Raw genomic sequence first — 16,258 nt, 5'->3', positions numbered from 1 at the left:
TTTCAGGCTAGTAAACGCAGCACTCACTAGCTTTACTAGCTGCTGGCTAGTACAGAGCTACTAAGTAGGTAGTAAAATGCATTGTAATCTAATAAACACGTGCATTTGCTAGCTATTCCCTAATTTTATTTTTAAGCGTGTACTTGCGAACGAAGGGCTTTGCGAATTTGCCCCCGTATTTCCAAACTGTAGAAGTACATGAGAACAACATGGCGCTGTAATTGTTTTACTCGCTATGGTCACAAACTTCATGAGATTGCTACGTTTTCTCCGATCCGATAGTCTCGAAACGTTTGACGCCGGCTGCACGTGGTGCATGCACTAATGTAGTGATTTCATGCTGGCCCCATTCATGGCACTCACTGTATGACTATTGTGCGCATTCAACGAGCCCTGCACCCCCTTGTCTTCGTAATCAGATGAATTGCCAAGAATTTACTATGTTGCTTGTGGTTGGTTTCCACGTTTGCAAATAACGTTTTCCTATTGGTTCTATAGACAGTGCCCCGTGAAAGTTCTGCGGCTGCGAGGAGACTATTGATGCTACCGTAAGCTGTTTACACGACATACCGCTCAGAGAGGCCACGACTCTGTTCTCGAGTGTCACAATCCCAAGTAGCTACTAGAGCCCAGCTGCGCTTCTTAAAAATGCTGAACTTGACTGTTCCACCGCCTCTGAATGCGCTGTCAAGAAACCATCGTGCGTGCGCGTGCATCACTGTTGGTCGCTTTTCCTTTTTGACTCTTGCCCGCCCCTTTCGCTCAGTGCAGAGTAGAAAACCTGAAATAGCCTTTATTTCTGCCTTTTCTCCCTCTCTATTTATTGCGCTCACTGTCATGTATAGGAATATGCGCCTATATGGGCTAAGTAACACCGAAAAGCACTGAGACGCGATTCCCACCGGCCAGCTAGAATTCTGAATGACTTCGGACAAAGCATCGATTTCTATTGGTCGCACTGTAAAGAGCGCACAAAATAGAGGCCGGCCTCAAAAGGCCTGCACCAGCAGCTGATCATTGGCGTAGACAGCGCGTGCGTCAAAGCATGCACTGACCGCAGTCGGCGCATCTTTTCTATTGCACCTCTTGGACGACTTAAGATTGGCACTGAACAAGGGTACTGGTGCATAAGTAAGCGCGACCTGTGTCTTCTTCATCCGATACAAGGGAAACCACTTAGCTCCTTGACGCGTGCAATCGGGCGGTGAGGGATGCCACTGTTCCAGTTGTACTACAGTGAGCTAAGCTTGAACCGTGTTCTTGCTACTAATTTGTAAAAATCATCCATGGTGCCCCGTGGCACAGTAGGCACACAGAAAGATGACGCACGGCGATTAAGAATATTATTTCCTAGGCAGAACTGTACCTTAAAAAAAATATAGAAAACAGGCCAGTAGGGAAGAAGGTTACCTGTACCGGTAATCGTGAAATAAAATACTGTGGCTCACAATTAATAAACGTCATCGTATATCATAGATAAACGTGCGGTTGTCGCGACAGTGTAGTAAGCTGCCACATGCAGCACAATGAACAAGAGAATGAAAGCGCTTTTGCGCCAGAACAGCAACATCCCATCAATGTGCGTCTTGGAGAGAAGAAAACACAAACGTTTACGTATAGCGGGGACCTACACGCACGTTGCGCGTAATTGGGTTTTAATGCGCTGCTATAAGTAGAACAGCGCAACTAGAGCCACTGTGAAGATGCATTCACCTTATGTCTATAAAACTTCGCAATTGCAAGCCATTTGGAAAATCGCGGTATACACGGGACATGTTACTGCGATTTGCATTGCGTGATTGCATTGCACGAGCGCTGGTCATGAACGCATACAAGGGGCCCTATAACGTAAGACTATTCCAATATGTTTCTATTCCAATCTCCTGACGTCAAATTTGCGTAAGCACCGACGCAAGCACCGGGCGGTCACCCGCAGGGTTGTCTGAACACACCAATGAAACGCTCTCTTTGTTCATAGGAGGTCACCTTTGTGTGAATAACATTGCCTACACTGAGCGGCTTGTCGTATCTAATTGGCTGACATGAGGTGAGGAGAACGCTCAAGTGGAGAGGGATTCGATGGGGCAGAGCCAGTGCACTGAAAATCGGTAACCGGATGAAGAGGGCGGTGCCGGCGCCTGCGATTGGTCGGCTTTCCCTCACTTACCTTGTGGTGGCTGGTAGAAAATCGCGGCGGCATGCAACGGAAGCTTAAGAATGGCGCTAAAAGGGGCCCTCAGCAAAGACGAGTTCGCAGAATGAGGTGGTAAACGTGCCGAAAGTTCTCAAAAACGTTACACGGCCACGCAAGAAGTTTTATTATGCGCAAATACACCCATGCTGCCCGGCAGGTGCCAGTAGCCAGCGCCTGAGCGTTCGGCGGCAGCCATCTTTTATTCCTTTCGGAACGGGGCAGCCTGCGGCTATTCAGAAGAAAATTCAGTTTTGTTCGACATATTAATGCATCTTTAATGCGTACACGTCACTTTGACGCGGTCAGTTTTCGCGGTTTTGTGACGTCGCGTGACAGGCAGGTGAAGTGGGTGCAGCCCGAAAACTTTTGACCAATAGCTGGAGGCTAATGGAGAAAAGGCGTCGAATCAGAAATAACTGTTTTTCTTTTTTCTTTCAAATCATGCATAATCAGTGTTGTGGGAGTTCCTTCGGTCTACCGGGGCGCAGTCGTTGCTGTGCCTAAGGCTCCGGACTTATTCGCCATTGCGAGGAAAACCTCTCCCAAATGCCTGCCCCTCTACCCGCGCGCCGTTTTCCCCGGGCGCCGCGGCCGCGTCCCGCGACGTCATGCTACGCGGCCCTGCGATTGGGTCGTGGGGCGTGACGTAGGGAAGAAGCCCCGACTGGGGACGATCGCGGTGCGCGGGGGAGTCGTGCTGCGAGAGGGACGAGCGCCGGTCACGAGAGGCAAGCTGCAAGGTACGTGAGCGACCAGCTATTTGTGTCCCCAACGCCCCGGCCTGGGGACGTTCACGTGCTTTGTTAGCTTGCGTAAGTGTGACTTGCTGAGTGGCTTTGCGTTCCGCCCTTGCGGTAGCCGCAGGCGCTCAGTGCATCACATTTTGCGTGTCCGAACCGTCGCAGACCATTGTCGGTGACGGGAAGCGCTAGGTAGCGTTTGCGAACGCATTTCGGCCCGCGCGCGTAAACCATTGTTCGACGCGGCGTGTAACCCGCCTTCCTCGCCATCGGGAACCGCGGGCACCGAGTGTACTCCGTGTGTTTGGGTGCAGTCTGGTACATGTTGGCCATCGGTGATCAATAAACGCCTTAACTGTCCTGGACGCCGTGTGTTCCTGGGAGAGCGCCCATGCATACGGCCAGAGCCGTCCAGGTCTTTCGGCTCGGTGCTCGAACCTGCGGTGGGTCTATCGCCGTGCGCCGTCGTGCCGCGTCGTGAGGCTCCACTTCTCGGGGGCCACTTGGCGACGCCGTGCGCGGAGACGTACTGTGAGCCCACAGTGTGTACACAGCATATCAGATGGGGAGGTATCGCGGTTTTCGTGAAGTCGCGTGACAGACAGGTGAAGTGGGGGTGGTCGAAAAAAAGTTTTTGACCAATTGTGGAGGGCTGATAGCAGAATTGGAATAGAAAAGTTTGGAATAGTTTTACGTTATAGCGCCCAAGGTCTGCACAATGCTTCTAAGCTGAGCAAGTTGGTTTACGTTCATCATGGCGAAACAGAGCAGACGACGTGACGAGCGATGCAGACAAGATCGGCGCATTGCTTTGTCTGTTTCACCCGAACCGTCATGTGCGCTGTTTCGCCATGATAGAAGGTCCCTTTTAAGCTATATGCCGCATAGCTCGAGAGTAATCATTACTTATCTCTGTTTACCTATTGAGGTACCGAGTCACGATGAGGCGGCGCATTCCTTTACAGCGCTTCCACGGTTTCGAATTTCTCAATTAATTATTTGATCGACCAATAAGTCTACCAGTTCAGCGAGCGAGCAATCAATCAAGTGAGCGAGCCACAGTCACAAGCTGCATCAAGGACTGCGAGGCAGGGTTTTCGCTGCCGCTGAAGGATGAATACGCGGGTTGTACGGGCGGTGAACAATGATCGTGCGCAGCACTTTGGTGCAGTTGTAAACAGTGTGACTGGCGTCGACTTATGCAAAGTCGCGCATACTACGCCCCTTTTATTGGTGTTATCTTTTTCGTTCACCTTCTCAGATTCAATACGACACAATGTGGCAGCACACGCTCTAACGAAGAATACACCGAATGACTCGCTATATTCTCGCAAGAACGGTGCAGCGCTGTGGAATCTAAAGCTGGCGTTAGCACGAAGTCGCTTGCATCTAAGAATGTAAAATGATTTTGCGATCGGCTGACATCTATTTGCTGGCTGATCGACGTGCTGAACAAGCCGATGGCCAGTGATATATCAGCTTCGAAAATTCAGTTTCTCATTGGACAATCTCAGAATGCAGCGTCCACAACGACGGACAGTCGAAGTGAGAACCGCGACCACCACACAAAAAAATTTGCATACGGGCTTCCTCTTTCGTGTTCCTGCGAGAGCTTGTCTCTTCGCCGCAGCCAGGAATCTGCTCAGTAAGTCACATTGTGATTGCAGCTGTCACAGCTTAACCGGCTCATAAAGCACAGAACTGGATAACTGAAGTTATTCAAGAACCTGTCCAGCACCCACTCATATCGGTTACTGCCAGTAACTAAAGAGCGATGGCGCGATTACCGTTAAGTCTACCTTCTGCTTTCAATTTTGCTTTCGACTGTACCAACTGAACGCCCGCTAAGAAAGACTCTCACCGAAACCTTTGTAATTATTATGACCGCATATGTATACTATATTCATTTCGTGTTTACCCACCATATTCACTACGCTGTGTTCTACTTAATTAATGTTTAAATGTCAAATTAAAGATGGCAAAGGCAGATCACTACCTGACCTTATATATATAGCGATATATGGTGCGATAGAAAAGAAGTTGCAACGTTGGAAAATGCGCACGAATATTCCTTACCATGTCAACGACCTTAAATACTTACAGCACCATGAGCGCATTCACAGAGGCCAAGAAGCGGCCCACTCATACGCCATCAGTTGTAGGGCTAGCTGAGCGAGTAAAGACATTTCGCATGCACGTACGTTATTTGTAACAACGTGTGCAGACATGCGATGCAAACAAGAAGCATCGCATGAAGCCGACGCTTTTCATCTGGTTCCATTCGTTCCTAAGGCAACGATGGCCACAACTTCATTAGTTGTGGCATTACCCTCTCATGGATAGTAAAAGGTATGGTAACTGATTCATCACTGTGCACCAAGCGTTGTACATGGCACAAGCTGCCGTGACAATAATGAAAATAGTGGACGCTATTCCAGACGTTTGCCGCAAGAAATGCATATATATATATATATATATATATATATATATATATATATATATATATATATATATATATATATATATATATATATATATATATATATATATATATATCACTCGCTCGCTCGCTCGCTCGCTCTTTGAAGCGCATTCATTTTCAGTGCTCGCGTGGGAAGGCACATAAATTTCGCTTACTGTCGCTGAAAGCGAAGAAAAAGTGGAGCGTTTACTCATGGCAACACGTTTCTCGGGGTTTAATTTTAGCGAGGAATGTTTTACCACAAGCTGCGCCTAACGGATATATCACTGCCACCAGTGCGACAAAAAATCCTCATCGGTTTCAGGTGCTGACAGCGCCTGGTGCTCAAACCGCGGTGCCGATTCCTCCTCCTTTGCGCCGGGTTCGATTCGCCTCCCGCGGCTGCTGCTGCAGCTTGTCGTTTGCGACGTACAGTGCGCTTGAACGGAAACACGCGTCCACGATGAATGGGAGAAGATCACTTGTACTTGCTTATCCTGCGATGTAGTGCTCCTGCGACCTAACAAACCCGATGTGTTTTTCTCTTTATTGATACGAGATAAACGGAGATTTTGCTGCGATATGGCGTATAGGATGGTATGGTGTGGCGTAGTGTGGAGTGGTAGGGTGTCACGTATTGGGGTGTGTTGCGGTAGGATGCACAGCAGTTTAAGCAAAGCTTTCTATAAGCAGCTTTTTTTTTTAATTACGCAGTTGCCTTTAGGGCCGATTTCATGCTGAGAAGTGCGTATACCTGCTTTGCGAATCGACGGACAGAGGGAGATGTGCAGAGAAAAAGAACTGCTTATTTGCCATCTGCATGTGTGAGAGCTTTATTGAAATGTAACCGCGCAACTTATTGCACAGTACATGGCGTGAACACATGCACACGCGCGCCCGCGCACGCACAAAGAACCCTCAGTGGACGCTTCCCTTTGCGACTCCGAAACAAAGGGTCGGTTTTTCGTTGATCCTATTTCGATTCGCAAAGGGTTGTGACTCAGTATAGATGCGCCGGCCCTGTCTAACGTAGTGCCATGACTAATTATGTCTGCATTGTTCATAAGCATAGAGTCACTTGTAAGGAGGTGTATCGCCTGATATTCTTTAACAGGACACATCCTTACATATAATTTTAAAATCACCCTCTAAATAACTATTGTTTTCCTTTCCACAATCATACAAAAACAGAGCAAGAAAAGAAAATACCGCGCCTCCTTATTAGCACTGTCGATTTAGGGGTTTATTTAGGGACGCAGAGCCTAGCCACAGAAAATCTTTTTTTTTTTTTTGCAGAAACGCCAGCACAATACGTATGGCCTTACATGAATAAATAATCTTAAAAATCTATAGTGGCTGATAAAGACAAATGTAAACCAAACTACCAAGACTGTCTATGCCTAAGGGCCAACACGATATGAGCGGAATAATGCTCATAAAAATTGTGTGGTCGTGAAGTGGGTCCTAAAGATGGTATTCAACTATGGTAACCTCATGTTGGGTCATCTAGTCTTGACGTCGCGATAGAACATTTATGACAATGCACATGTTCCTGCGATAATTTAACATGCACGTGCTGTGCACCTAGCAAGCACAATTTATATCTGTATAACAAGCATGCTCAGACAGCCATCTACCATTTGTGAAGATGTACACAAACGTTATTCAGTGCCTTATACATCAAGAACATATCGCTCTTTGCTGTTACTTAGACTGCGCTATCATCAAGGCACCACTTACCTTATGATTGTGGGTGCAGCTTACCATCATGCTATGGAGGAGAATTTTAGCTAACTATAGTTAGCTAAAATAAAGATGCGCGCCAGAGCATCTCCTCTTAAAGTGTGGTCTAAACATGCCACAATGTTAACCGTAACGTGAGTAGGTACCATGTCATTAACGCAACCAAGAGAGATAAAACGGCGACTACACAAGAAAGAGGCACGAAGCCTTCATTACACCAAGTCCATCCGGTGCCCATTGGGCATTCCTATCCCATATCAAGTAAATGTTGACGTTTAGCAAGTTGAGCTAAACGTCACCGCTCGATGAAGATATAGGTGTCTTGACGAAAACTTCTGGAGGAAGCGAAACACCTTCTTCCTGAAAATTCGGTGTCGCTGCGGGAATCATGGTAGAGCACAAAAGCGCTTTGCGTTTAGATCCGTCAATGACAGTCCTGCGTCTTTCGACGATTTCGTGCAGTCTAACAAGCAATGTTACACATCTACATGCACGTGGCAGGAAGGACGCATTGGTGACGCTGATAGTCATGTCTCGTGTCACCACGCCGCTGATCGCGTGAGAATACGGTGTAATGATGAGGCTTCCGAATGGTCCAGCGCATGGCCTTGCTTTCTGTATATACTCTAGGATTCGTAGCATGCATTCACGTCGTTTTGCAAACATGCAGGCAATGTTCAGCAAGGCGGTGTGGCTGGGCCATTGCTGTCTCAACTATGATGAAAATGTGCTCACGGCCATCCTGCCCGTGCGAGTAGCGCTTCACGCACTCGCAAACTAGCGTCGCCTCTGTCTCCAGTCACGTTCTACGGGTTTTTAATTGAGAACTCTGCGCCACCATTGGTTTAAAAAACGAACACGTCGCGTCGAAGCTCTCGTGAGCGTGTCCGTTACGATGGCCCATTCTCTGGCATATATCATGCATGCAAAAGTACACAGCTCAGTACGATTCCGCACATAGAGCGCTAGGCGCGCTCGTGTCCAGTGCATCCCGAGCGAGCTCTTCCGTGCACCACGCCGGTCGGGAAGCGACCTGCGGATTAGAGGTCACCGATGAGGCTCGTCTACGTCACAGTTCCAGGCCTACGCGTGTCCGGTTGCGTTGGCCGGCCCTCGAGTGGCAGCCCTAATGGACCTCTCGACACCGTCGCCCCTCCACTCCATGTTTGCGTGCCTCTAATGAATATTTGACGAGCAGCCAGTTCCGTTTCAGCCGGAGTCTGCCGGACCGCTAGCCGCAAGCGCACACCTCCGAGTGATCGTTTCTTCGCTGCTGGGGATCAAGGCTCTGTGCGCGCAACCCTAGGCTCGCGCCACGAACCGGAGCTCAAATCCGGTGTGCGCTGGTGCGTAGCGCCTGCGCTCGCAGTGCATTCAGTCGCTCGCCGCGCTGCTGCTTATCTAAGAAACATGATTTCGCTTCTCCCTCGGCTACCCTCACATCATTGCCGAATCGCTAGAGCCTCTTGGACGGCTTCGAGAAGCCGCCACACGAAAAGCCAGAGAGGTATCACGCGGCATACAAGGCACAATGCGTACAGTACATATGACCCCCATGCCTGTTTGTAAAATGCGTGTTTCATGCTGGTATGATAATGACAGAAGACCTCATTTTCATTTCACTACTATTCCACTCTAAAACGTAGGTTTTGATAAAGGCATTACGTGCTTGGCCCGTATAAATGTGTCTAGTGTTATTTTCCTTTTTTTATTTTTTGTCGGGTTTTCAATTCTTTGCCTTCAATGCGGCGTCAGACGATGTTTCATTGTATCTGATGGCTGGAGTTACGCCTCACAACGTAGAGCATTTGATTCATCACCTTTCCAGATGCGTTGCATCTTCGCACACTTCTCAGTATCTAACGACCCTGCAAAGTTGCTTCGACCTGTCTTAGAGCTTATATTCTGAGCCAATCTAATTGGCTGTTTTTAAAGAAAATGTCTTTCTTAGCGAGTTACCCTAACTTCTATGTATCGGGTATCTGGATTTCTAACCTGTTCAGTGGACTGATCCCGAAAGCAGCACAGCCTAAATATGTGGGCCGATCCCAAAGATAGTGCAATAAAAGAATTTAAGTAGTCTGACGCTCTTGCTCTTTCACGAGAGGGTTGATGCGACAGAGTGCTGCGCACCGGTGACTCCGCCCGATTCTCACCCCCAACTCGCTCAGGAAGGCATTGTCTTTGAACGACTTCAACTGGAGTTTGAATCAAATTCCAACATTTTTCAAAACGACGCTTTCTTTGCGTCTTCCTTGGACTTTTGCGCTACTGCTGTTGTTGTCTTGCACGCCGCGTCGGGGGTGGTTCAGAGCGTGTATATGCATGGCAGGAGCGTGGCGAGACGAAGGTCGACGCTAGAAACTCGTTTGGATCTTTCCATCGCGTGGCATGGGTACAATGCCTTCTGGAGCTCCATGGGTGTCGCCACATTAGCCTATTGACAGCTGTAATCCGTGATCCCCCTCAAAAGCATAGCAGTAACTGCAGTACTTACCGTCCTACTAACGTGCAAGTCCAGAGTAGACGTAGATAAAACCGCCGGAAACAGGGGGGTGGGGGAAAAGATGACGTCAGAAGGCAAGGAAACAGCAGTTGCGGGCAAACTGAAGGTACGGTATGGTATTTACTATTTACTATTTACTATTTACTGCTAAGGTGCGGTATGGTACGCTACTATTTCTGAAAAACAAACACCATGCAAGTTTGTCAAGTGAGCAACTGACGCAGGCAAAGCCGCAAAAAAACAACGTAGGGTCTATACGTAGGGTTTATAGACCCTACAGGTGTTTTAATGCGGCTTTGCGTCACTAAAATCAACACTTCTGTGCCCGCCGCGATAGCTTGACGGGTATGGCATTGTTCGAGGTCGCGGGTTGTTTCATCCCGACCATGGCAGCCAAATTTCAACGGGAGTGAAATACAAAAATGCTAGCGCTCTTAGATTTCGGTGCGCGTTAAAGAACACCAGGGTGCCAAAATTAATGCGGAGTCCGCCGCTGTTGCGTGCTTCATCATCCGATCTTGGCTTTGGCACGCAGAGCACAATAATTCAATTAAAGCTTAACACTTCTCACACCACAAGATGTGCCATGTGAGGCAATGATAATGCTCAACCCTCTCAGAGATTATAAACAACGGTGCACAACAACGCCTCAATCAAACATGGATCCCTGTGTGTTCTGTGTGCTACGCAGACAAACAACAGTGGTACACGCAAGGTAACGTTTTACATCAACTCACCACTCTCGTATCAGACTAAACGCTTCAGAAATTACACATTCGCCGTCAACATCACCGCTAATTACTGTAAATCAAAAGAAACAGCGGGGAAAGCTTCGGTTACATTGACTTCCACCCTTCGTGGGATCCGCATATATTTTTTTTTTCCCTCTTCACCTACGTCACTTCATGATGCGAGAACATTACATTCAAAGTTACACAAAAAATGCGAACTGCAAACTCATGATTCCGAGTTCTCGCATATTGTGTAAACAGTATGGTTACAGCTCGTACAGGCCAAATTATTATGTTGCTGACATATACGTGCGCATTCATCGTTTTGTTAGAGCGTTATAATACCTTGCTCCCTCTAGGCTTGTCGCCAGGTTCAAACTCACACGATGTATACAAAATATAATAAAGATGAAATTCGTGCCCGGTGTTATGGGGGCGCGATTTTGTGGCCTTCAACAGCATCTGCTTGGAGCTCGAACCAGGTCAGCCATCGGAGAGGGTACGGCAGGGACGAGGAGGTGCTGTAACAGAGGTTTAATACATTGTAATGGGCAAGCTGATATCGCTTCAAGACAAAAAGCACAAAAACGTTCAGCTTGCGTGCAATTGCGGCAGAAAGGATGTTCCACATCGGCCGCCAAGGTATGTGAGTGGCTAACACTCCCAGGGTTAGTTCTAGTAGTAAAGCATAAATACCCAAGAAAGTGGATTGGAAAACGCGCCGCGGTAGCTCAATTCGTAGAGCATCGCACACGTAATGCGAAGACGTGGGATCGTTCCCCGCCTGCGGCAAGTTCTTTTTTCATCCACTTTCATCCGACTGCATAGTAGCCGTAGTCGTATGTACTTACGGCCAGTATTTTTTTCATCACGAAGTATTGCTTAATTAATTACTTTTTATTAACGAACTTTTTTCATTATTGCTTGAATCGCCAACATATCAATTACAAAGTTGTAGGGCACCTCAAGTAAACTCCGAATCAAGCATTTGTTTAGTGCTCGGCTTTGACTCGTTGGTTCTTCCGAGTAAAAACAAAAGCGCGCGAAACACCCAAAATACGAAATATATACGCGCTCGGGCGGCGCTACTCAAGCGCTCCCAAGCGAATAGCCATGGATACACGACATTACTAGCGGCGGAAGCTCGATACAGGGCTTCGCGCTATGTGATGGTCGCGGCATCAAGAGAACACGCCTCTGACGCATTGATAAGCATAGCGGAGACTTGTATACGATGCGGCGATAAGAGAACGCAGCCGTATATCTTTCAATGGTTGCTTGTAGGCGCTTGAGTAGCGGCGTGCGAGTGCGCATCCATTTCGCGTATTTCGCGGAGGAGGAGGCGGAGGACAAGGAGGAGGAAATAACTTTATTGAGTCCTGAGGGACCCCTCCCCACCCACGACAGGGGTGGCGGGCCGCACCCACGTTGGGACGGGAAGCCCGTGAGCCTCCGCCCTTTCGTGAGCCCTCTGGACGGCCCGGAGCTGGGTCTGGTGGTCGTCGCTTCACAGGGCGTCCACCCAGTCTTCTTCTTTACTGAACACGGTGCCGCTTAACGCGGAGCATCACCAGAGCATGTGCGCTAGCGAGCCGTATTTCGCGGGCTTTTGTATTTTCTTCGAAAAAACAACCAGGACCACTTCAGCACGAAATAAATGCTTGATTCGGAGGTTATTCAAGCTAAATCAAGGTTTGGGTACGGGATAGTTGGTATTCCATGGTACCAATCGTCACTTACAGCGCACACATAGGCGAGGGACAAAAAGTCTTCGCCGTTCTTTTTGTCCCTCGTGTATGTATGCGTTGTAAGCGACGATTGATATTTAAGCTAACCTGCAACTTTGTAATTGATATGTTTGCGATGCAAACAATAATTGAAAGCTCACTAATTAAAAGTAATGAATTAGGTAATACTTAGTGATGAAAAAAATACTGGCCGTAATTACATGCGACTAAGGCTACTATGTAGTCGGTACGATTTCTCTAGAGCTCCTGGGTATTTTCAAAATCTTGGTCCAAGTTAGCTGGGACACCCTGTATGTATATATATATATATATATATATATATATATATATATATATATATATATATATAATATCAAGTGTCTAGATCGGCTAGTCACGCGGCAATTTTGCGTGCCTTCACGGTCTTCTTTCACGCTAGAAAAAACACTTTTATCGAGTACGTACTGAGCAACAGAAAACTCTATCGGGAGTTTCTGATGTAGTTCTAGAATTTGATCATTGACACTTTTCATCCAATTATAATATTTTAGAAGTTGCTTTATTATTAAGACTAATTGTGTAATTAGGCTTAAGGCAAGAAATACTCTGAGTATCTCCAAGCGGCGGCAAAGAACATTACCTTGGTTCTGTCTAGCTACGTGCATTTGCATATTTTAAAATCTTGGTGCATGATAGTTGGGACACCCTGTATAATCGCTTTCAAACATACTAATGCGCCATAGAACATTGGTTACAAAATATTCGCCTGTGCCTTAACGTCAAAAAAGTGCTCAATTGTAGTTTTTCTTTCAAGTGATCCAATAAATATAACGCTCAACTACCTCCTGCAGAATATACCTATGTTAGGCTTGGTAAAATATCTGGGCTTGATATATGATAACCAGCTCAGTTGGCGCACGCACGTGGAATATACATATAAATAAATAAAAGGTCCCAGTTTCGCCCGAAAGGCGGAGCACTGATTGCGAAGCAAATTAATAGATAGCTATACGAAGTAAGGACAGTAGTTTTATCGGCTGCACAAACGTGTAAAAATTTGCTTACTAACTAAATTAACAAGCACGGTGTCACGCGCGCACAGTTAGACATGAACATATCTCGCTCAATGATCGCGGAACCTCGGTGTCAAAACACTGGAGTGAGGAATCGTGGCAGCAGAAGCGAGCGAATTGACCTTCGTGTATATCTGGCTTCAAGGCGAACGAAACGTCGAAAGCACAGCGCATGCGTAGCTACTGGCACTACGCACATTCTGCCAACATCGCAGATCGGTTTGAAGATGAGGCCCGCGCGGGCGCGCACTTTGGCCACGTCGCAGATCGTTTTCAAGATACGGGGCCCGTACGGCCGCGCCGTAAAGGCCGATCCACACGACGGGCCAAGTCCGCGGGCCGATCGGTGACGTGATGCGACGTCATGGCCCGCCGCGGTTCGGTCCGGCGCAGAGCACATCCACACGGTGGACCGCCATAGCAGACGGCAGAGCAGACCAACCAGCTACACTCTCGGCCAGAGTGTTATCATTGTTCATTCCGGCTCGAGTCCCACAAAGCCGGGAACTACTCAACGAGGTATACAAAATGAAAAAAAAAACCTCCTCGTCACTCCAAGAGGACACGGTGTTTAAAAAATATATCTGCTGCACCACGTGTAGGCGGAACGGCGGACATGAAACAACTGGCTTGACTGGCTTTTGCTGAGCCGTAAACTAGATTGGATTTGGCTGAAGACAATCTGTTGCCGGACAACATTCATTGGCTAAGCCAAAATCGCTGCGGTTTGCATGCGGTCCGCCGACAAAACGGAAGCGGGAAAAGCCTCGGCGATTTGTTGGACCGCGAGGGCCGCGGTCTTGCGCGGGCCAACGGCGGTACGCACGAACTGGTGACGTCCTATCACGTGATGCGCGGACCGCAGTCCAAAAGAGCAATTGGGTCCGTCGTGTGGATCGGCCTTTAAGGCCGATCCACACGACGGACCAAATTGCTCTTTTGGACCGCCTTCCAAGTGACGGAGTTACTTGGAAGGCGGAACAAGGTAAATGTACCTGGTAGCGAAGCTTCCATAGGAGTGCATAAGTTTAAACCATTGCGGTTCATCGCTGGTTAATGGGGCTTAGCGCCATCTGTGTGAGGAGGGAACACTTTCGGCGGAGGAATAAATAAAGTGACTCTATCCGTTAAAAACAGAAGTCACGTCACTTTGTTCTCAAAGGCGCGAAATTTCTTTTCGTGGCCTGCCATTACAGCTGTATATTCAAATTCCGCGTCATTCGACTTGATGGGCGCCCCGAACTTTCAGCGAGGAAAGCGATGCAGTCAAAGGTCAGCCATGCCGGTGTCGAAATCCTACCCCTGCACAGAACGTACTTTTTTTGGAGGCCTACGAAAGCTTTGGCAGTAGAGCGCTGGTCCCATCGACGGACGCCTAGCCCGTCGGCCAGCACAGTCACACGAAAACAGCTAAGGTAAGCAATTATCTGGGGGTCGTAACTCACTGCTTTTGACTGAACAGGATAAAGAACTAAACTAACAGGGCCATCAAATTCAGGCAAACCTCGACAACCAAAACAACACGTGTGAGGTGAGCGTATTGTAACAGGTGAACTATAGGAGCTCGCTTTTCTGCACACTCCAAGAAATGCATTGCATTGCAAGTGATAGTGGCGTCGACGCACCATCTTATGGTGGGCGCCGAAAAAAGGTATTTATTGATAATGATAAAGTAAAGGAGAGCTGTCTTCTTTCGTCACGCACACTTAAATTTAATAGGAATTTCCTTTTCTTTGAATCAATTTAACTGCGCCTAGTTTTCATTAAGAACGCCTTTTCCGTTCCAACTGTTTGTTCCCTCTAAGATAGTTGCGCTTCAATTGCTGCTCCCGTAACCACCCTTGCTGATGTCGGTAACAATTTGTTCTGAACCGATTTTCGCCCGAAGCTTTGCCACCTATTTGGATCGACCTTGGACGGAATCAGATCGAATGTTTTCAAGCGAAGCTTGTATTGGCTCACAGGTGGCGTTGTCGTGGTCACGCAAAAACCTAGTTGCTCCCACAGCAAAGCAGCTGCGTGAAAATGGAGGTTTGTTGACTTGAAAGCTGCACCGGTGTCGTGCGTGAGTCATCAGCAAGGATTTCAGCTGCATTGGCGCGCGCTCTAAAGCCGCTTAGCGCGCTCACGCCACGCGCGCCACCAATCAGAGCCGTTTCGCTTCAGCTGGAGATGGAAAGGGCAGGAAAGGATCTCGCGCGCGCGGCGCCGGCTTCGTTTCCGTTCAGTTCAGTCTCGGAAAACAGATGGGGTGGCCACGCCTTGTGCGTTCCCTAGAGGGACGGGCAAGGTACGACGAGAGGCGGCGAGAACTCGCCTGGCTCACTATCGGCTCGCCGATCAAGTCATTAGAGCCACCCGAGCCCAGGCAATGCGACAGCAACTAGAAGATCCCGACCTGATGGAGCGAGAGGCCGAAGCAATCCGGCACCTTTACCTCTGGGTTAATTAAGCGTGCCGAAGGTCAGGTGCACGCAGCACAAGCTTCGCTTATGCCAGTTTTCTGAAAAGCTAGAACATGCACAATAATATAAAGAAATAGACGAACTACCCGTAAAGTGCATGCGTGCGTGAGTGCGTGATTGCATGTGCGCACCAAGACAAATACACAAGCTAGAACACGCACAATAATAGAAAGAAATAGACGGCCTGCCCGTAATGAGCAGCGGCACTGTGGACGACGTAAGCATCCGAGCAGGCGCTTTTCGATTTGGCAAGAAACATAAAGTTTAAAATTACAGATTAAATATAAATTGTTCTCATTTGAGTTACACTTCAATCACAAATTTAAAGTTGCAGAAAGTGACCGGGCTAAGCTTCCTGTCGGTTTTGCAGCACTTTACACGCGCCATTTCCCAGTCAAGTCGAGTGATACTGAAGGCTCCGATTTCTGAGCTGATATTTAATTGCTTCAAATACTCAGGTACCCCGGAATTGTAAGGCACGGGAATAATTGGTACCGCGTACCGTTGCTATGGTTTCAATACTGGATTCTTTTTTCTCTCGATCTCGTCTCACTACTCGAGTCGATTTACTGCTGAATGTACGCGATAGAGTTACTCGAAAAAGAGACGCTCTATTTT

Source organism: Dermacentor albipictus, chromosome 1 (assembly GCF_038994185.2).
Source record: "Dermacentor albipictus isolate Rhodes 1998 colony chromosome 1, USDA_Dalb.pri_finalv2, whole genome shotgun sequence".
Lineage (NCBI taxonomy): Eukaryota > Metazoa > Arthropoda > Arachnida > Ixodida > Ixodidae > Dermacentor > Dermacentor albipictus.
The sequence above is the reverse complement of the archived record's forward strand: the minus strand, read 5'-3'. Positions refer to the sequence as shown.